The sequence below is a fragment of the Aedes albopictus genome, chromosome 3 (assembly GCF_035046485.1).
Source record: "Aedes albopictus strain Foshan chromosome 3, AalbF5, whole genome shotgun sequence".
In the NCBI taxonomy this organism is placed as follows: Eukaryota; Metazoa; Arthropoda; class Insecta; order Diptera; family Culicidae; genus Aedes; species Aedes albopictus.
This window is the reverse complement of record NC_085138.1, coordinates 181526519-181549421: the sequence shown is the minus strand read 5'-3', so window position 1 is coordinate 181549421 and position 22903 is coordinate 181526519. Positions and strand designations below refer to the sequence as shown.

The window sequence follows — 22903 nt, the reverse complement described above, 5'->3', positions numbered from 1 at the left end:
CTTCCCGGGTTTTCTTTGGGATTTTTTTCTCCTACTTGTTGATGTAAAGCGTGATATGTGGTATGTAATTTCAACTTTGTAACTTTGTGAACTTAAAAATGTGATCCAACATTTGTACAAGAAAGTGTCAAAGTTCTAAAACGCATGCCTAATATAAACGGAAACAGTATTATAGCATTTGTTTGAGTCAAATGCAAACTTTTTTATACCTTCCAAACGTGCTTGAAAGCTTTCTAAAAGCTACAAAAACATAGAACATGATGCGATGTTTGGATGCGGTTTCAATGTAGTGTGTTCCTAGTGTTGGTGAGCTAACTCGAACGAGCCATAGAACAAAGAGGAAAAGGAAGCGCACATTGCATACCGATACCTACGGAATGGAATAGGCGACCGGACGGACAGATCAAAACAACCCGAAGTGAACGGGCCGCAATGGCAACGTGGAAAAACGTGGGAGCACCCTCATCTGCGCTTTATCGATATGACATACATTATTGTTTGCAAACATGACTTGCTTGAAGTTCTGGAATTTTTTTTTGTAACATGATAAATGTTGATTTTTTTTTTAAATATTTTCCTCTAATAAAAAGCATTACCAATTCTCAACAATGGCTACAAAATATTATTTGTGAGTAGTTCAATAATTTATTTCAACCAAAATACCTTTGTTTTTGTTATTATTTTCGATTTTATCGGGGTCCACGCCATGCTGCGCTGTACGCATGCGCACACTCTGCCTCTGTTTGTATGAATTATTTGCACAAATTGAGTGTTGTTGTTGATAAAAGAAGCATTTTGAGGCAGCGGCACGCACACTGCAGCGTCCAATCGTTTGCTAGTGTTGGAGTTCATTCACTCGTGTCGTAGAGTAGCGAAGTAAAAACACGTTCTCCGTGTAGCGTGTGTAGTTGTGCGATTGCACGCTCGGTTAAGTTCGGAATAAAAGAATATTTTTATATTCATCAGAATCGTAAACATCGAGTCATTCATTTTCATACCAAAGTCTGTGCGATTCAAAGATGGCCGTATAATGTTTGTGCTCCGCAAGTGATAGCGTGGAAAAGTGCAAGCTTGAAAGTGAAAATTCAGCACCGAGCGAATGTTTAGAAACATTCAAGTTGATTGACGGGCTTATATTTGGCTATTGAAAGTGGTATCAAACTGTTTTGAAAACATACTGTTGATATTGAACTTGAACTTATTTGTCACTTCTTAACGAAAACACATTGTTTTGAAAAAGATAGAGTTTGATCAAATACTGTATAAATATCATTTTAGCTTGTAATAATTAAAACTCTGAACAGTTTCTACTGTGAAATATTAACATTTGCTGAACCAAAAACAATTAGTGCACCTGCTGGCGGAAGTGATCGACGGGGCATCCCAGCTCCGGGGAGCCATATTTAAAAATAAAAACAAAGGAAATCATCTGTTTTTTCCATCCTCGGACAAGTTTGAACGTGAAACACATAAAGTAGATGATATAATCGTGCTACTTTTTTCATCATCATCATCGTCCACCTAAGTCGGTGTTAAACGCTGAGTAAGTACACATATGACTTGTTAGTAGTACTCGAAGTACATATTACAATAATACTCGAATATGAATTTTAGTCCCGCGGGGCAAAACAACTATAGTCTTCCATCTGCTGCTTCAAGTCTACAAAAACATGCGATATTTGTATTTATCGGGTTGGTAAACATACCAATACCGACGACTCTGGTCTGTTTATGAGTTGAGTTGAGTAGGGTAGAAAATCGCCAGCGACTGGACTGGTGATCAAAACATTTCGCTGAAATCTTCTACGCTACACCCCAAGCAAGCTCAAGCCACGCTGATGTCAGCGGGGGCAAGATGGGTGGAATGTTTTGGTTCTCTTTATCGATTGCATTACTAGTCAGCGCTGTTGTTGATGTTGTTGTTGTTGCTGCTGCTGGAACCTGGGCAAGTCGATATTGATCTTTGTTGCGCAATGGCTGTGGTGGTGCAGGTTCTATGTGTAGATACATGAAAGATTTACTAGAAGAATAAAAACAAGTATTGTGTTGCTTTTAAAGAATTCTTTATATTAGCTTAATTGATAAGGGGAGAAATGCATGATAAAATAAAGATTACACAATATCGCTCAACAAAAAAGAATCAAGACGACGTATAGAGAATAGACAATTAAATTTTAAAAATTAGTTTTAACAATGCGAAAAATCATTCGGTGTGTGTAAAATTTATACTGGGAAACGAGAGATTCAAATAACAGACCATTATGTGCTTTCTAGGTTTTGGTGAATAATCCTACCGTGATAACTTGATGACTAAAGCGTAACTTCATTCCAGTGCCGAGCATTTAGTAGAATGTCATCTTCGTCAGTCTTGAACGACAATCCTCCAATTTTTCCAAACGTTCATACTTATCAGGTCTCAGCGTTCACGGTCCAGCGTTGCGCGTAATTGGTGCCACCGGAAAACTATGTTTTGATATTTTTGACCATTGTGGAGATTTATAGATTCCAGCGCAAAACATGATTGTGCTCATTTTCAGCGATTGTTCATTATTATTGTTTATTTACAATGCAAAACTATCGCCAAAAGTGTAGTCAACAACGCAACGTCAAATGTTCACCAGGCCACGGTCGGTTTTTATATCTGTGGACTCACGCAAGAAAAACCCACGCAATTCGTTTTCGTGTAGGAGTCTAAACAGGTGGGATCTCCGCAATATTTCTTAAAGTTCATTATTGTTTTACCGTTATGTGGCCGGCAAACTTTTTGCTTTTTTCTACACCGTGTATTTTAAATGGGTGCTGGGTACCAGGGTACCCTGCCGGCCACATGTGGGTTAAACTGAATCGTACCTGCGTTTAAATCCATGAAGCTCCTTAAGGGCCTTCTTATCCTCATCCAGTGTTTGTGGTCCGACTGATTGTCCGTCATAATCGACGTTAATACTGTTTCTTAGTACATCTTCAATGATACTGTTTAGCACATTTTCAGTTACTGCTCGGTCATTATACACGTCGCGCACTGACACAGTCTTGTGTTGCATACCATTGACAGATGCATAAATCCTCCACATATCACTCCGATCCATGCTTTACTGTTCTCATCCCAGAGCTTGAAGGAAAAAGTAAAAAAAAAAAACAAAAGTTTCCTAGCAGCGGAAAGCACCCAAACCACTTGTTCAAGGGTAGATTTTTTTTCACCACAGCAGGCGTTTGCTCGGTGCAAATGCTTTAACCGCAATACTTTTAAACTACAAACAAGTCCGCTAAGAGCAACAATTTTGCAGTTATCACACAGCTATCCGAGGATTTTTTCGATACCCGGGTAAACGTTTGACTCATTTGCCTATAATTCAGCTCAAAATCCTAATATTAAAATGTGATATTCGGCAAACTTGTATATTATTTAGTGTTTTTCCTACAATTTTTACCAAGGACGCCATACTCTAATTCTAATGTTTACGGTGTGAAAGTGTTAGTACCTCCTACTTATCCTAACGATGACAGTTCTTTGATGTCTGTCAGCAGTTGTAGTTGTCGAATTTCATTCGTTAGTTAAACATACACATATTGCAATTATAGAACGGCTACTGTACTGATGAAAAAAAAAATAGTTCAGGGGTTCGTAGTATCGTACCCTACCGGAAAGGCACAACAAAAATGTATCAAATCTATATCAACGGTAAAAATGCTTGTTATATTTGAAAGCATGTTTTCATTACCAGAATTAAAATGTATGTTGATTATCTTCATATGTAATGTATCTCAGTTTTTTTAAATACAATATATCACAAATGATCATTTTTTGGGATATTAGGTACATGGGGCTCTTCCATGATCTTTCTGAGAATTTCTTTTAAGATTATACTACTTAGATTCTTATTGACGATCCTCCAGCTAAACATTCTGGTAGTTACTCAAAAATCCGAAAAGAGAACAGGAGTTACGCTTAGAGTTCCTCCAGATATAACAGCAAGAATCCAAGGGTTGAATTCCTCAGAAATTCCTACAAAGAAGTCTTCCAAAGATTTCTTCAGGAAGTCCTCCAAGACTTTCATCTGCAGTTTTATCAAAAATTTCTTCAAGGATTCTTTCAGAAAATTGATCAATGATACCGTCAAGAATTCCTCCAGGAATTATGCTTGTACTTCCTGAAGAGGAAATGAACTCTTTAAACAAATTTACAGGAACTCCTTCAGTAAGTACTCAAATTTTTCTACTTTTCTCTAAGAATTTCGTCAAGACAATGATTCCTATAACAAATGTTGGGAGGATTTTTTAGAATTCTTGCCAACGATTCGTCCAGGAATTTCACAAATTCTAGTATCTCACAAATTCTATCACGTATTATTTTGGGTAATTACCCAAGAAACGCTTTTGGAATTTCCTGAGAGAGTCCTCCAAGAAATCTTTTGGAAATGCTGCAAACATTGCTTTAAGAATTCCACCAACTTATCAGAAGTTATTCCAAGGATTCTTACAACAATTAATCCAACAGTTGCTTCGGGAAAGCTTTCAGGAATTTCTCCAATGCTTCATTTATCAATATCTCCAGTGATTCCTCAACCATAACCGACATAGAATTCTTCAGGAATACATCCCAGTATTATTCCTAGGAATTTAACAGAATTCCCTCAAGAATTCGTCAAAATTTTAGCTTTCAAAGAGTTCTCAATGGATTTCTGCAGAAACTTCTCCAACGAAGGTCTTCTTCCTGTAAGATTTTGTTCTCGAATTTATCCAAAGATTCTTTCAGGCATTTCTCCAAGGATTACTTCTGGAATTGCTCCAGAAATATTTTTTCAGCAAACTCTTCAAGCATCCAAGGCGAGCGTCAGTACCGTACATTCTCAAAAACAAAAAATGTATGTGATTTTCATATACACTTTTGTTGAAGTTTGATGTTTTACGAATGCACATTGCCTGCATTATGTAGCCACTGGCAGTTCTTTGACATCTGTCAGTTGTTGCAGTTAGGGGTGATCCATAAAGTACGTCACGCTTATAAAGGGGAGGGGGGTTGCAAAACTGTAACAGTCATTGTATTAATTATAGGAAAAATCCGTACGAGGGGGGTGGGGCGTGACGAACTAAATTGATGCTCCTTAATCGAATTTCATTCGTTAGTGATCCGTAAACATATTGCAGCATTCGAACGGCTACTTAACTGATAAAAAAAAAATGAAAATGTGGAATTATTTTAAATATGAAATCTTGACGCTGTGGTTCGTAGTATTAGGGTACGGGAAGGCATAATTAAAATCTAACAAAACCATATCAAATCAAAAATGTTAATACCTGTATAAGCGTTTGTTATATTTGAAAGCATGTTTTCATTATACCAAAATTTGTGATATTTTTTTTTATAAATGACCTTTTTACATTTATAAAAAAAATGTATCACAAATAAACATTTTTGAGAATATTACTTGGGATTCCTCCATTTCTTTCTGAGAGTTTTCTCTACGGTTACCATTTAAATTCTTACTGACGATCCTCCAGGTAAACATTCTGGTGTTTTCCAAAAAGTCCGAAAAGAGATCTCTATTGAAGTTTCTTCAGGCAAGAGTTACGTTTGGAGTTCCTCCAGATATTACTCGAGCAAGGATCTAAGGGATTCATCAGAAATTCCTATAAAGAAGTCTTCCAACGATTTGTTCACGAATTTCTACGGTAAGTCCTCCAATAATTTCATCTCCAATTCTACTAGGAGTTCCTCCACGAATTAATTCAGAAAATTTTCGCCTGGGGTTTCACAAGTTTCCTCTTTAAAATTCTTTAAAAATTCTTTAAAAAATTCTGCACGGAATCCATCAGGGAGTTCTTCAATAATTTATTTGTAGCCTTTAAGAGCTCCTTCAGGACGATGATTCAACAACAAACAGCAAATGTTCTATGGATTTTTTTTTTTCCAAAAATTCTGGCAAGGACTCCTTTTTAGGCATTGCATCAGAAATTTCTGCAAAAAATCCTTCAGAAGTTATTTTACGTATATCTCTGGGTAATTCTCCAAGGAACCCTTTTGGAATTTCTACAAGAATTCCTTCCAAAATTCCTTCAGACAATCCTCCTTTATTTCTGCGAGACATTTCTCTAATTATTTCTCCGAAAGTTCCTGAAGCTTTCGTTCAATTCCGAGGATCATCATAGAGTGTTTCAATAATTCTATAAGAGATCCTATGAACATTGTTTCATGAATTTCTTCAGAAGTGTCTCCAAGAATTCATACAATAAATAAACAAATTGAATCCAATCCAATTGAATTGACTTGAAGGCATACTAGGGTGCTCCAAGGATTGATCCTTCGTGGGATTTCATCAATGATTCCTTTAGGAATATCGCCAGTGGTTCCTTTATGCAACCTTCCATAGATTGTTTCTGGAATTCCTCGTAGGAGTCCAGCTGATGCATATGATTTTTGTACTGGCCGTGTTTTTTTGCTATAACTTAGTCAATTTTGATCAGATTGACTTGATACTACATATACACGTGTACAGAGTTTTATGAGAATTGGTTCAAAATTGACTGAACAGCAAAAACCCGACCCTTGCAAAAAAAAAAGAATCGGGTTTTTTTCTCCCAAGATACCTTTAGAACCACTCCAAAGCAGGGGTTTTCAAACCTTTTGGCTCGACGTGCACTTTTTGGAAATAAAATTATACGTGGTGTGGTGCACCTGTTTGTCATTGTCTAGAATTGTACAAAGAAACTTTCGCTCAGATGGAAATATATCTCACACTGATGTGATTACGACATTGACTTGCATTTTGTTTTCATTACGTATGACATAGTTGTTCGACCATGCAATATTTTTTTCTGTGGATATTTCTGAAAAGTTTGTGGGCAAGATTCTTCAGAATGCTGAGAAAAATCCTGAGCAGATTCATAGTGATTTTCCTCTCAAATCAGTGGTAAGCCCCTTGGCTGATTACAGATTTAGTTTTTGATAAACGTTATTCAGAGACAATTACTAAAATTCTGAAGTGCTCTATGATGGCAAATTCTGTAAAAAAAAACCCTAATTAATCCACCTAGCGGTGATGGTGCCTTTCTCGTGCTTTAAAATATCCTTTCAAAATTTACACCTTAGGAATCTGAAATGGTACGATTTGATGAGATCGCTTTAGTTTTGTCTAAATTTTATTCTCATATATGAGAACTTAGACCTATTCGTCACTGTTGTTCATACCTAATGTTTATCAGGCCATTAAATAAAGCCACGATTTAATTTTTCACATGAACGTTGGTTCTGCTACACAACAGCTAGTCTCTAATGTGATCTAAGGCTATTTTCTTGCTAATCGTTCATTAGATTATCAAAAAATCTGCGATCTGATGTGTCGTATGTATGGGTTTCATTCATTTTTATATTTGGTAATTTCCGGTGGGATAGCCGGATCTGATTCCATAAGTCATGGACCATGACACTACCGGTTGTCCCAATTATGGTCTGAGAATATTTTATTGCTAATTATTCACCTTTACCTAATCACCGCTATTCGATATATCGCATGAATGGGTTTGCTTCACTTTTACTTCTAACCACTTTCGAAGCCACAGCTGAACCTGCAACACTACCGGGAATCTAATGTGGTCTGACCCTATTTTTCCATCAGGTTGACGATAAGTCGTGATCTGTCTTGTTAGAGATCACAGTCATTTGAACCTTTTCGTCGATATTCGGCCTCCTTTGTGTCCGACATTCGCAACACAAGCAATCAAACTACTGTTCGAAACAAAAATGTCAAACGAATGCACTTCACCACGATAGCGGCTTCGGGAGACGGTTCGGCTTTTGTTATTCCTGTCTTCTTCCATAATAAGAGCTATGTTGCCCATCTGTGTGTCATATTCAATGCAACATGCAAAAATAAACTAATATTACACAAGTTTACAAAATAAAACGAAAGTCGTGAACTTCTGTCAACGACCAACATTTTTGAAGTACAATTTAGTGCTGATTTCGAAACCGACCTTCAAAAAATTTAAAGTAGAACAGTTTTTGAGTTTTAGCTCAATATCGAGTTTCGTAACTTTTCAAAATATGTAATTTACTAAAATTCAAATATATTGCGTTTTGTTCAACCAATTTTAAATCTTTTTCCATAAATTGAAAGCTGAATACAATACCATTCGATCATCTGAATGCAGGTTTTGCGTCAGATTGTTGAAATTCAAGATATTGGCGAGTTTTAGGGACAATCTTCTTAAATTTTAGCAAAATTCCCAAATTTTTTTGAAGAAATGTATTTTTTTCAATAAGAAAAAACCAACTTAAAAATTCTTTCTCGACGTTTATTTGGCATATCATATGTAGGCGAGTTACAGTAAAATTTTCAGCTCAATCGGAGCATTGATTACGGAGAATGAGATGTTTGAAGTGAGCGACTTTGCTTAAAAATAGAACAAAAATCGATTTCAAATCATCAACCTTGTATGGAAAGTCGAAAAAAATTCCGCTCTACTGTAATTTTTTTCCTTCGCGTTTTCGAACTCAGGGCATGATTCTACACCAAAAATGATTATCAGCTTACCGAGTTCAAAAATGCTGTAAACTAGTGTTATCATTCATAATCGCAATTGGCTGAAAATCTATGCGTAAAGCTAGAATTAGATACATTTCATCGTGTCAGATGACAGTCCTGCAAAATATCAGTCTCAGTGCATGTTTTTCAGCCGAAAATGAATGACTGCGGCGGTCGTTTTCAGTTCCTCGATGTGAGAACTGACAGAGTCCGAGAGCTCCATTCGTGAGCGACCCAACAAGATCAATTCCCAATCATCCACACACTACTCATGCTGAAAGGCCATTCGTCTCAAGCGGTGGCTTGTGAGAGTGAGTGCCCTATACGTAAGCACGGGTGAAAACACTCAACTACACAAAATTGAATGGAAATTTAGCCCTGTCAGCTCTCGCTTTCAGCACGCTGCGCGCGAGTGTGAGTACCTATTTCATTTCGCTCCCGTGTTGCTGATCGGAAAGCAACTTTGACAGGAAAACCAAAACGGAGAAAATGAAAAAAGCAAAATATCGCTATCATAAAGGCCTGTCGAAAAATTGCAGCACTGGTCAGATGACATTGATTTGACCCTTTCTTATGTTTATTGATCTTCGTTCTACTGCTCGTGTTGTGTGTAGGTAAGAGGTAACGATAGCGCACGAATGTAACAAAGCCGACTGACACCCGACTGCGGCAACGATTGATTGATTGATTTGTCTTTATCAAAAAGACTTTCAGCCCTTGGCTGGTTCGTCTCTACACCAAGGATGGGAAAAAATCATTAATTTATTGCGTATCCCTCACTCACATCCACACGGTTACAGAAGTTACACAGATTTGTGTACTACTAGATCAGCCTCACCGCTGTGTCAAATATACACAGATACTTTTCCGGCTCCAGCGCTGGCATGAAAACAAAATTAACAATTATTTTTGCACTGATCGATTCCTGATAATGCATGTCATCGTTCAGAGAAAATTAGTTATGAACTTTGCTCCCATACCAGCGCTAGAGCCAGAATAGTGACTGTGTACATTTGACACAGGGGTGGAGGCTGATCTAGTAGTACACAAATCTGTGTACATTGTACACAAGCCTGTGTACATTGTACACAAGCCTGTGTTGTTTCATTTTAGGGTGCACGCACAATCTGATGCGAGTGTGCTTCTCCCCCAGCCAAGCAAAATCTTTCCACTTTCATTGCCCATTCTTTCTAATCGCCGAGCACCGGGCGACGCAAGCAACGGCGGCCGAATGAATCGCTACCGAATCTGAGTGCCGAAGGCGAACGAACCAATATTGAAGTTCTGAGTCGGGTGCGAGAGCATTCGTTTTGGAACGTTCATTTAGCGTTCAGTGGAAGCATTCCAGTACTGGGAATTGAATCAGTGAGCGCGTTTTGATTCAATCAGCTGAATGCCACTCGGTAGTTGAGAGAGCGAACGTTCTTTTCGTATACACCGATGCAAGCTGATACATTTCGCTCTCTATTTGTTTCTCTCCTGATTCGTTTCGTTGGCGTCGGTGGCGAGCCGTTCGTGCTGCGTTCGTTCTTAGTGCGCAGTGCTCTCACTCAGTAGGGTCTGGGACCATTTGGGCAGGAGGACCTATTTTGGGCACTTGCTGCTATAACTCAGTCAATATTGAACCGATTGACTTGATATTTGGGACACGATCAGATACGTGCCGCATCTGTTACTGTTCAAATATTCAAGTCAATCGAATTGAAATTGACTGAGTTATAGCAGCAAGTGCCCAAAACAGGTCCACCTGCCCAAATGGTCCCAGACCCTATTGGGTTGTTGGCGTTCTTTTTGTTAGTTTGCATCGCCTGCATTCGGGTGAGCGAATGAGTTTTCCCATGCTTGCTCTACACATTAAGATCAGCTCGGTATTTTCCCCATCTTTTTACTGAGTTCTCAACAGCAGATTTAACTCGGTACGCTCGGTTATCCCTTTTGCTGAATACTCTGTAAATAAGTTAACGAGTTCTGCAAATGAACTGTCAAAAATTACAGATGAACGGTTAATATCGTTACTGATGAACGGTAAATATTGATTACCGAGTGTACCGAGTTAAATCTGCTGTTGAAAACTCAGTAAAAAGATGAAAAAATTACAGAACTCAGCGAAAATTTTACTGAGCTGGAAAATCAGAATCTTAGTGTGTACGCCTGCGGCAACGAAATGAAGGTACATAGTAAAAAGTGTCGAATGTTTACAAGACTGGTCGTGATTTGATGTACCGCATCCATGGGTTTGGTTAAATTTTACATTTTACTACCCGGATCTGATTCCGGGTAACTACCGGCTGAACCAAATATGGTCTAACATTATTGTCTTGTTAACTGCTCATCGGTTAACCAAAAACCTGCAAATTGAAGGTGTCACATGCAGGGTTTGACAATTTCGACGGGACTCTCGGAACCAATTTCGGAACACTACCAGTTGTCTTTAGTGTGACGTAAGGCTTTTTTTTAGCTAACTGTTCATCAGGTTATCGCAAAAGCCACGATTTGATGTGTCACATGCCTGGATTTGGTTTACTTTTACATTTGACCTCTTCCGGCCACTCAAAACCGATTCCGAAACACTTGCTGGCCGTTCATTAGGTAATCTAAAAAGCCGCTATTTGATGTGACGCATGTACGGGTTTGTTTCTCTTTCAGATTTAACCACTTCGGCCGGAACGGGTTCCGGAACACTACTGGTTCAGATATGGTCTGAGATGGTTTTCCTGCTCATTATCCATCAGGTAATCGAAAATGCCGTGGTTTGATGTGCCGCATGCAAGGGTTTGGTTCAATTGTATATTTGGCCACTTCCAGCGGGTCGCCTAGAACCGGTTCCGGAACACTACCGGTTCAGATATGGTCTTAGATGATTTTCCTGCTCATTATCCATCAGGTCATCGAAAATGCCGTGGTTTGATTTGCCGCATGCATAGGTTTGGTTCAATTGTATATTTGGCCACTTCCAGCGGGACGCCTAAAACCGGTTCCGGAACACTACTGGTTCAGATATGATCTGAGACTATTTTCCTGTTTACCGCTCATCAGGTTATCAAAAATGTCGTGGTTTGATGTGTCTCATGCATGGGTTTGGTTCACTTTGATATTTGCCACTTCCGGCGGAACACCCGGAACCGGTTCCGGAACACTACCGGTTCAGATATGGTCGCATGCATGGGTTTGGTCCACTTGTATATTTGGCCAACTCCAGCGGGACGACTAGAACCGGTTTCGGAACACTACCGGTTCAGATATGGTCTGAGATGATTTTGCTGCTCATTATCCATCAGGTCATCGAAAATGCCGTGGTTTGATGTGCCGCATGCATGGGTTTGGTTCAGTTGTATATTTGGCCACTTCCAGCGGGACGACTAGAATCGGTTCCGGAACACTACCGGTTCAGATATGGTCTGAGATGGTTTTCCTGTTCATTGTCCATCAGGTCATCGAAAATGCCGTGGTTTGATGTGTCGCATGCATGGGTTTGGTTCAATTGTATATTTGACCACTTCCAGTGGAACGCCTAGAACCGGTTCCGGAACACTATCGGTTCAGATATGGTCTGAGATGATTTTCCTGCTCATTGTCCAAAAGGTCATCGAAAATGCCGTGGTTTGATGTGTCGCTTGCATAGGTTTGGTACAATTGTATATTTGGCCACTTCCAGCGGGACGCCCAGAACCGGTTCGGGAACACTACCGGTTCAGATATGGTCTTAGACTATTTTTCTGCTTACCGCTCATCAAGTTATCGAAAATGCCGTGGTTTGATGTGTCGCATGCATGGGTTTGATGCATTTTCATATCTGGTCCCTTCCTGGGGTACCGTTCCGGAACACCTAAATGGTCATATCTCCGAAACGGCTGAACCGATCCGAACCATTTTCAATAGGAAATAATGGGACCAGATTCCGCGTCGAATGAACCGCCGGTCATTGAAATCGGATGAGGTTTACTGCCAAAAAGTGATGTGAGTTTTTTTGTACACACACATACACACACATACACACACACAGACATCACCTCAATTCGTCGAGCTGAGTCGATTGGTATATGTGATTTGACCCTCCGGGCCTTCTATCAAAAAGTCATTTTTGGAGTGAACATATAGCCTTTCCAGTACACTTAGTGTACGAGAAAGGCAAAACCTTGAATGCTTCATTTTCACAACTTAGCATATTTCTGACAAGATTAGGTAATTTTCCTCTTGGTTTTCTGACCAACTTATGTGACCGCAAGAAGTTTCCTTTGGCATCATCAACAGGTTCTAAAAAGAGTTCCTGATGGTATACTTATTTCAAGATCATAGATAGATCGTTTCTCATGTGCTACAAAAACCGCAGAAATAGCACATAAGATTGCTTCTGAGATATTTTGCTTAGTTTTTGAAGATACATTCCTTGTAGGATATTTGGTGATATGAATATCCATGATAAGTTTTTTTTTAGAAAAATACAATTCCATGGGCTGCAAAACGGTGAGTCGATAAGGAGAGCATCCAACATAGCTCTGGTCCTCACAAGTTCCTACCTCATGCTTCCACGGGTCAAACGATGACAAAGACCGCCAGCTAAGAGTTGTGTGCTTAGCTGGTAGTGCAGCCTGGGCACTGTTGTCCTTCTGACTTCAGCTAGATTGAGGAGGTACGATCCGAGCGTCTGTTCACCAAGGAGGTGCGGCTCAAACAGCGTCTGTTCTGGCATCCAGCGGCTGAGTATGAAATGCTGTATTGCGTCAGCTATACCTAAGAAGGCAGCCCCTTCAACGCAATGTAGGCAGCGCGGCCCCGGTAAGGTAGCCTGCTGAAAACCTTCAAACACCCAGAAAAGCAATAGTAGAGTAAACGGATTGATTCAACGGCAACAGACCCGGCAACGAATAAAGGACAACGATTGGAAAGTCGGATCTTGGAACGTGAGAACTTTGAATGAACCCGCACGTGTTGGGCTCCTGGCTCGTGAACTGCGTAATGTCGGCGTTAATGTGGCCGCTATCCAGGAGATACGCTGGCCCAAAACTGGAGAACGCGAATTCCGAGCGGTGGATCCTGTAGGAAGATAGATAGATAAAATGAATTATTTGGTACAAGATTAGATGCTTTATAAATTAATTTGTTGGAAATACTTCAATAACAATTCAAGTAGAAAAAGCTACAGGATTTGCATCAGTGTTTACATTTACGGCAAACAACGGGAGAGCGGAATCAAGCCGCGCTAGCATGCTGTGAACGAATTCGATAACGGGAACATGCTTCGGTTTGGTGCGCTGGTGTGTGTGGCATCCGGGTGCTTGAATGACGAGAAGAACGACGATGACGACAACAAGGGAGCGAGAATGAACAAGACGTTGAATGAGTCAGTTTTGTGTGAGATGTTGTGTTGAACAGTTGTTGCGAAGCTCCGCTGGTATGCGAAATAAAAAAAAATAATGAGAATTTAAAAAAGTGCGTTTATGTTGATTAGACGAGAAGAATTCCTACAATGGCACAGCCGGTAGGATTTAAGTGTGCTTTGTATGGTGCAGCAAACAAAACGAAAAAAATCGAAAATGTGGTAAGTGTTGGGTTGGCTTCATTGGAAAGGCGTCGCTCCGAATTGCAGCGGAGATAAGTATTGATCTGAACGGATTGGTTAACGCTATTGGGGACTACGAAGGTGATGATTTTGTTTGCGGTTTTCTGTGAGAAAGTGAAGGAGGAAAGATTTTTTGCTTTTTTTTCATTCATACTCCCATGAGAAACCCCGCAGGGAGAAAGAGTGTTTCCCGGCTCATCAACCTTCGTAGTCGCGAATATGATGTGCCGAGGTAAGGTAAGGTATATTTTTCTAATTGGAAGAACGGTTATGTTTACCTACAACAGCTTTATGTACTGATTGGACAGTTTCTGCGCACGGAGCTACAAGTTCCGTTTGTTAAGTTGTTTTGACTCAATACCATCGGTCTTCCGGGGAATTACTTGAAATGCGTCCACCAGCGATAGTGCTGAGTGCGTAATGAGTTTTTGTTTGATCGCGGTAAACAAAACTTACAATTGTTTGGCCAAACTTTTTTTTTCACATATTTGCTGGGTTAAAATATTATTCTGTGTGTGTGTGTTTAAACCAAAATATGAACCAATCTATGCATAAAAGTGCGCTGTTTTGTAAACACAGAATTGGCTTCTAAACCATTCGAATGTGTTGATAATTTTTCTATGATCAAAGCCTCAAATCGAAATCGCGAGATTAGACACATGCGAAATTGTAGAAGCGAAGTAAATTTGAAATGATTATTGATAATGCGCATCATTAAACAATTAAGAAGTACAATATGCACTCATCCGAACCAAGTTGCAACATACCTAAGTAGGCGAAAAATAAATTTCGCACAGCTCAATTGCATATTTTCTTATTCATCGATGTTAATGTATAAAACACATAATTTACAATACTGTTTTAAATCTGTGAGTTGTTTTTTTTTTTTTTTTCATCTATGCTATAGCATTTATGCATTTCAATGGCCACGACTTCTATTGGGATTCACAGCCTTTAAATTTCAAATACACATTTTCTGAATATCAGCTCGAAGCTACTGAGAAAACTAAATTAGCAGTTGCTAATTTAACTGAGAAATGTGTGAACAAAGTTTGCTGTACGAGTTTCAATAAGATTCGAAGCTGATTTTATTAAGCTTTCAACCAAGTCAAAGAAAATAATTATAAATGCAATGTTTGAAAATTCTATGTGATTCGTTGCTTGATAAATAGTACTTTGAAATCAAAGATGGAGGAATGATGACAAACAAAATCATACGAAAAGAATTATAAATGCAACGTTTGAAATTCTCTGTGATTTGGTGCTTGATTGGACACAGTGAGCTTGAAAACCTCAGTTCAAGATAGTAATCATGTTCAGGGATTGAAAAATGATGGAAAATTAAACCTTAAGTAATGAATAATAAAATCAATGATTGAAAATTTTCTGCGACATGAGACGTGTCTGAAAGATGGCATGAAATGTGCCTGAAAGATGGCACTCATGTTCAGGGATTGAGAAATGATGGAAATTAAATCTTTAGAAATGAATATTGGAATCAATGATTGAAAATTCTCTGTAATTCGGTGCTTTACTGGACACTGAGCTTGGAAACCTCAGTTCAAGATAGTAATGTTCAGGGATTGAGAAATGATGGAAAATTAAACCTTTAGATATGAATAATGGAATTAATGATTGGAAATTCTCTGTGATTTCATGCTTGATTGGACATTGAGCTTGGAAACCTCAGTTCAAGATAGTAATCATGTTCAGGGGTTGAGAAATGATGGAAAACGGAATTTTTAGAAATGAATAATGGAATCAATGATTGAAAATTCTCTGTGATTTGGTCCTCGATTGGACACTGAGCGTGGAAACCTCAGTTCAAGATAGTAATCATGTTCAGGGATTGAGAAATGATGGAAAATTAAACCTTTAGATATGAATAATGGAATTAATGATTGGAAACTCTCTGTGATTTGGTGCTTGATTGGACACTGAGCTTGGAAACCTCAGTTCAAGATAGTAATCATGTTCAGGGGTTGAGAAATTATGGAAAACGGAATCTTTAGAAATGAAGAATGGAATCAATGATTGAAAATTTTCTGTGATTTGTTGCTTGATTGGACATTGAGCTTGGAAACCTCAGTTCAAGATAGTAATCATGTTCAGGGATTGAGAAATAATGGAAAATTAAACCTTTAGAAATGAATAATGGAATCAATGGTTGAAAATTCTCTGTGATTTGGTGCTTGACTGGACATTGAGCTTGGAAACCTCAGTTCAAGATAGTAAGCATGTTCAGGGATTGAGAAATGATGGAAAACGGAATCTTTAGAAATGAATAATGGAATCAAGGATTGAAAATTCTCTGTAATTTGGTGCTTGATTGGACACTGAGCTTGGAAACCTCAGTTCAAGATAGTAATCATGTTCAGGGATTGAGAAATGATGGAAAATTAAACCTTTAGATATGAATAATGGAATTAATGATTGGAAACTCTCTGTGATTTGGTGCTTGATTGGACACTGAGCTTGGAAACCTCAGTTCAAGATAGTAATCATGTTCAGGGGTTGAGAAATAATGGAAAACGGAATCTTTAGAAATGAATAATGGAATTATTAATTGAAAATTCTCTGTAATTTGGTGCTTGATTGGACACTGAGCTTGGAAACCTCAGTTCAAGATAGTAATCATGTTCTGGGGTTGAGAAATTATGGAAAACGGAATCTTTAGAAATGAAGAATGGAATCAATGATTGAAAATTTTCTGTGATTTGTTGCTTGATTGGACACTGATCTTGAAAACCTCAGTTCAAGATGGTAATCATGTTCAGGGGTTGAGAAATAATGGAAAACGGAATCTTTAGAAATGAAGAATGGAATCAATGATTGAAAATTCTCTGTGATTTGGCGCTTGATTGGACACAGTGAGCTTGGAAACCTCAGTTCAAGATAGTAATCATGTTCAGGGGTTGAGAAATGATGGAAACGGAATCTTCAGAAATGAATAATGGAATCAAGGATTGGGAATTCTCTGTAATTTGGTGCTTGATTGGATACTGAGCTTGAAAACCTCAGTTCAAGATAGTAATCATGTTCAGGGGTTGAGAAATAATGGAAAACGGAATCTGTAGAAATGAATAATGGAATCAATGATTGAAAATTCTCTGTAATTTGGTGCTTGATTGGACACTGAGCTTGGAAACCTCAGTTCAAGATAGTAATTATGTTCAGGGATTGAGAAATGATGGAAAATTAAACCTTTAGATATGAATAATGGAATTAATGATTGGAAACTCTCTGTGATTTGGTGCTTGATTGGACACTGAGCTTGGAAACCTCAGTTCAAGATAGTAATCATGTTCAGAGGTTGAGAAATAATGAAAAACGGAATCTTTAGAAATGAATAATGGAATCAATGATTGAAAATTCTCTGTAATTTGGTGCTTGATTGGACACTGAGCTTGAAAACCTCAGTTCAAGATGGTAATCATGTTCAGGGATTGAGAAATGATGGAAAATTAAACCTTTAGATATGAATAATGGAATTAATGATTGAAAATTCTCTGTGATTTGGCGCTTGATTGGACACAGTGAGCTTGGAAACCTCAGTTCAAGATAGTAATCATGTTCAGGGGTTGAGAAATAATGAAAAACGGAATCTTTAGAAATGAATAATGGAATCAATGATTGAAAATTCTCTGTAATTTGGTGCTTGATTGGACACTGAGCTTGAAAACCTCAGTTCAAGATGGTAATCATGTTCAGGGATTGAGAAATGATGGAAAATTAAACCTTTAGATATGAATAATGGAATTAATGATTGAAAATTCTCTGTGATTTGGCGCTTGATTGGACACAGTGAGCTTGAAAACCTCAGTTCAAGATAGTAATCATGTTCAGGGGTTGAGAAATAATGGAAAACGGAATCTGTAGAAATGAATAATGGAATCAATGATTGAAAATTCTCTGTAATTTGATGCTTGATTGGACACTGAGCTTGGAAACCTCAGTTCAAGATAGTAATCATGTTCAGGGATTGAGAAATGATGGAAAATTAAACCTTTAGATATGAATAATGGAATTAATGATTGGAAACTCTCTGTGATTTGGTGCTTGATTGGACACTGAGCTTGGAAACCTCAGTTCAAGATAGTAATCATGTTCAGAGGTTGAGAAATAATGAAAAACGGAATCTTTAGAAATGAATAATGGAATCAATGATTGAAAATTCTCTGTAATTTGGTGCTTGATTGGACACTGAGCTTGAAAACCTCAGTTCAAGATGGTAATCATGTTCAGGGATTGAGAAATGATGGAAAATTAAACCTTTAGATATGAATAATGGAATTAATGATTGGAAACTCTCTGTGATTTGGTGCTTGATTGGACACTGAGCTTGGAAACCTCAGTTCAAGATAGTAATCATGTTCAGAGGTTGAGAAATAATGGAAAACGGAATCTGTAGAAATGAATAATGGAATCAATGATTGAAAATTCTCTGTAATTTGGTGCTTGATTGGACACTGAGCTTGAAAACCTCAGTTCAAGATGGTAATCATGTTCAGGGATTGAGAAATGATGGAAAATTAAACCTTTAGATATGAATAATGGAATTAATGATTGAAAATTCTCTGTGATTTGGCGCTTGATTGGACACAGTGAGCTTGGAAACCTCAGTTCAAGATAGTAATCATGTTCAGGGGTTGAGAAATGATGGAAACGGAATCTTCAGAAATAAATAATGGAATCAAGGATTGGGAATTCTCTGTTATTTGGTGCTTGATTGGATACTGAGCTTGAAAACCTCAGTTCAAGATAGTAATCATGTTCAGGGGTTGAGAAATAATGGAAAACGGAATCTGTAGAAATGAATAATGGAATCAATGATTGAAAATTCTCTGTGATTTGGTGCTTGATTGGACACAGTGAGCTTGAAAACCTCAGTTCAAGATAGTAATCATGTTCAGGGGTTGAGAAATTATGGAAAACGGAATCTTTAGAAATAAAGAATGGAATCAATGATTGAAAATTCTCTGTGATTTGGTGCTTGATTGGACACAATGAGCTTGGAAACCTCAGTTCAAGATAGTAACCATGTTCAGGGATTGAGAAATGATGGAAAATTAAACCTTAAGGAATGAATGATAAAATCAATGATTGAAAATTCTCTGCGGCATGAGACGTGTCTGAAAGATGGCATGAAATATGTCTGAAAGATGGCACTAGATATGTCTGAAAGATGGCATGCGACGTGTCTGAAAGATGGAACTAGATATGTCTGAAAGATTGCATGAGATTTGTCTGAAATAAGGCACTAGATATGTCTGAAAGATGGCATGAGACGTGTCTGAAAGATGACACTAGATATGTCTGAAAGATGGCATGAGACGTGTCTGAAAGATGGCACTAGATATGTCTGAAAGATGGCATGAGATGTGTCTGAAGGGGGCACTCGAAATGTCTGAAAGATGGCATGAGATGTGTCTGAAAGTTGGCACTAGATATGTCTGAAAGATGGCATGAGACGTGTCTGATAGATGGCACTAGATATGTCTGAAAGATGGCATGCGACGTGTCTGAAAGATAGCACTAGATATGTCTGAAAGATGGCATGAGATTTGTCTGAAATAAGGCACTAGATATGTCTGAAAGATGGCATGAGACGTGTCTGAAAGATGACACTAGATATGTCTGAAAGATGGCATGAGAAGTGTCTGAAAGATGGCACTCAATATGTCTGAAAGATGGCATGAGACGTGTCTGAAAGATGACACTAGATATGTCTGAAAGATGGCATGAGACGTGTCTGAAAGATGGCACTCAATATGTCTGAAAGATGGCATGAGACGTGTCTGAAAGATGGCACAATATATGTCTGAAAGATGGCATGAGATGTGTCTGAAGGGGGCACTCGAAATGTATGAAAGATGGCATGAGATGTGTCTGAAAGATGGCACTAGATATGTCTGAAAGATGGCATGAGATGTGTCTGAAAGATGGCACTCAATATGTCTGAAAGATGGCATGAGACGTGTCTGAAAGATGGCACTAGATATGTCTGAAAGATGGCATGCGACGTGTCTGAAAGATGGCACTAGATATGTCTGAAAGATGGCATGAGATTTGTCTGAAATAAGGCACTAGATATGTCTGAAAGATGGCATGAGACGTGTCTGAAAGATGACACTAGATATGTCTGAAAGATGGCATGAGACGTGTCTGAAAGATGGCACTAGATATATCTGAAAGATGGCATGAGATGTGTCTGAAGGGGGCACTCGAAATGTCTGAAAGATGGCATGAGATGTGTCTGAAAGATGGCACTAGATATGTCTGAAAGATGGCATGAGATGTGTCTGAAAGATGGCACTCAATATGTCTGAAAGATGGCATGAGACGTGTCTGAAAGATGGCACTAGATATGTCTGAAAGATGGCATGAGATGTGTCTGAAAGATGGCACTTAATATGTCTGAATAATGGCATGAAACGTGTCTGAAAGATGACACTATATATGTCTGAAAAATGGCATGAGACGTGTCTAAAAGATAATACTTGATATGTCTGAGACATGGCATGAGATGTGTCTGAACGATGGCATGAGATGTGTCTGAGAGATAGCACTCAATATGTCTGAAAGATGGCATGAGACGTGTCTGAAAGATGGCACTAGAATTGTCTGAAAGATGGCATGAGATGTGTCTGAAAGATGGGACTAGATATGTATGAAAGATGGTATGAAATGTGTCTGAAATATGGCACTAGATATGTCTGAAAGAGTGCATGAGATGTGTCTGAAAGATGACACTGGAAATGTCTGAAAGATGACATGAGATGTGTCTGAAAGGTGGCACTAGATTTGACTGAAAGATGGCATGAAATGTGTCTGAACGATGGCATGAGATGTGTCTGAAAGATGGCACTGGATATGTCTGAAAGATGGCATGAGATGTGTCTGAAAGGTGGCACTAGATATGTCTGAAAGATGGCATGAGATGTGTCTGAATGATGACACTAGATATGTCTGAAAGATGACATGAGATGTGTCTGAAAGATGGCACTCAATATGTCTGAAAGATGGCATGAGATGTGTCTGAAAGATGGCACTAGATATGTCTGAAAGAGGGCATGAGTTGTGTCTGAAGGATGGCACCAGATATGTCTGAAAGATGGCATGAGATGTGTCTGAAAGATGGCACTAGATATGTCTGGAAGATGACATTAGATATTTTCGAATGATGGCATGAGATGTGTCTGAAAGATGGCATTAGATGTGTCTGAAGGATGGCTATAGATATGTATGAAAGCTGACATGAGAAGTGTCTGAATGATGGCTTAAGATATTGTCTATCCGGTTGGAATCAAGGCCGACATTCAATCAAAAATTGCCATTTTCTTGGTCCCCAAGTGTCGCAACTGTTTCGCATCTAGTGCGCTGTATTGCTGACAACAACGGGAAGGATGCGCACTACATTTGACATGATTTAAAAACGTCGCGAGTTCGGTCGCGTCGCGACTTGATTGTGCGAAGTCCGGTTTGGTGGCGGCCCGACAATATGTCTGAAAGATGGCTTTAGATATGTCTGGAAGATGACACTGGATATGTCTGAAAGATGGCATGAGATATGTCTGAAAGGTGGCACTAGATATGTCTGAAAGATGGCATGAGATGTGTCTGAAAGATGGCACTAGATATGTCTGAAAGATGGCATGAGATGTGTCTGAAAGGTGGCACTCGATATGTCTGGAAGATGGCATGAGATGTGTCTGAAAGATGGCATTAGATATGTCTGAATGATGGCACTAGATGTGTCTGAAGGATGGCTCTAGATATGTATGAAAGCTGGCATTAGACGTGTTTGAAAGATGGCACTAGATATGTCTGAAAGATGACATTAGATATTTCTGAAAGATGGCATGAGATGCGTCTGAAAGATGGCATGAGATGTGTCTGAAAGATGGTATGAGACGTGTCTGAGAGATGGCATGAGATGTGTCTGAAAGATGGCATGAGATGTGTCTGAAAGATGACACTAGATATGTCTGAAAGATGGCACTAGATATGTCTGAAAGATGGCATGAGATGTGTCTGAAAGATGGCACTAGATACGCCTGAAAAATGGCATGAGATGTGTCTGAAAGATGGCACTCGATATGTCTGAAAGATAGTATGAGACGTGTCTGAAAGATGGCATGAGATGTGTCTGAAAGATGGCATGAGATGTGTCTGAAAGATGACACTTGATATGTCTGAAAAATGAGATGAGATATGCCTGAAAGGTGGCACTAGATATGTCTGAAAGATGGCATGAGATGTGTCTGAAAGATGGCACTAGATATGTCTGAAAGATGGCATGAGATGTGTCTGAAGGCTGGCTCTGGATACGTATGAAAGCCTGCATGGGACGTGTCTGAATGATGGCACTAGATATGTCTGAAAGATGGCATGAGATGTGTCTAAAATATGGCAATAGATATGTCTGAAAGAAGGCATGAGATGTGTCTGAAAGATGGCACTAGATGTGTCTGAAAGAGGGTATGAGATGTGTCTGAAAGATGGCACTAGATATGTCTTGAAGATGACATTAGATATTTCTGAAAGATGGCATGAGATGTGTCTGAAAGATGGCATGAGATCTGTCTGAATGATGGCACTAGATATGTCTGGAAGATGACATTAGATATTTCTGAATGATGGCACTAGATATGTCTGAAAGATGGCCTTAGATGTGTCTGAAGGTTGGCTCTAGATATGTATGAAAGCTGGCATGAGACGTGTCTGAATGATGACTTTAGATATGTTTGAAAGATGGCATGAGATGTGTCTGAAAGATGGCATGAGATGTGTCTGAAAGGTGGCACTAGATATGTCTGAT

At 38.8% G+C, this 22903-nt stretch overlaps 2 protein-coding genes across 3 annotated transcripts in view; both read left to right on the top strand.

Annotated features, from left to right (window-relative positions):
- Positions 1-988: 988 nt before the first annotated feature.
- LOC134289694 (uncharacterized) overlaps positions 989-22903 on the top strand; it is a 98740-nt gene continuing 76825 nt past the window's right edge. For both annotated transcript variants that reach the window (XM_062855973.1, XM_062855971.1), the window contains exon 1: positions 989-1543. The gene's annotated coding sequence lies outside the window, so the exon portion shown is untranslated. The remainder of the gene's footprint in view (positions 1544-22903) is intronic.
- Positions 10285-22903, top strand: part of LOC134289693 (uncharacterized) — a 34139-nt gene continuing 21520 nt past the window's right edge. The window contains exon 1 of the mRNA XM_062855970.1: positions 10285-14061. The gene's annotated coding sequence lies outside the window, so the exon portion shown is untranslated. The remainder of the gene's footprint in view (positions 14062-22903) is intronic.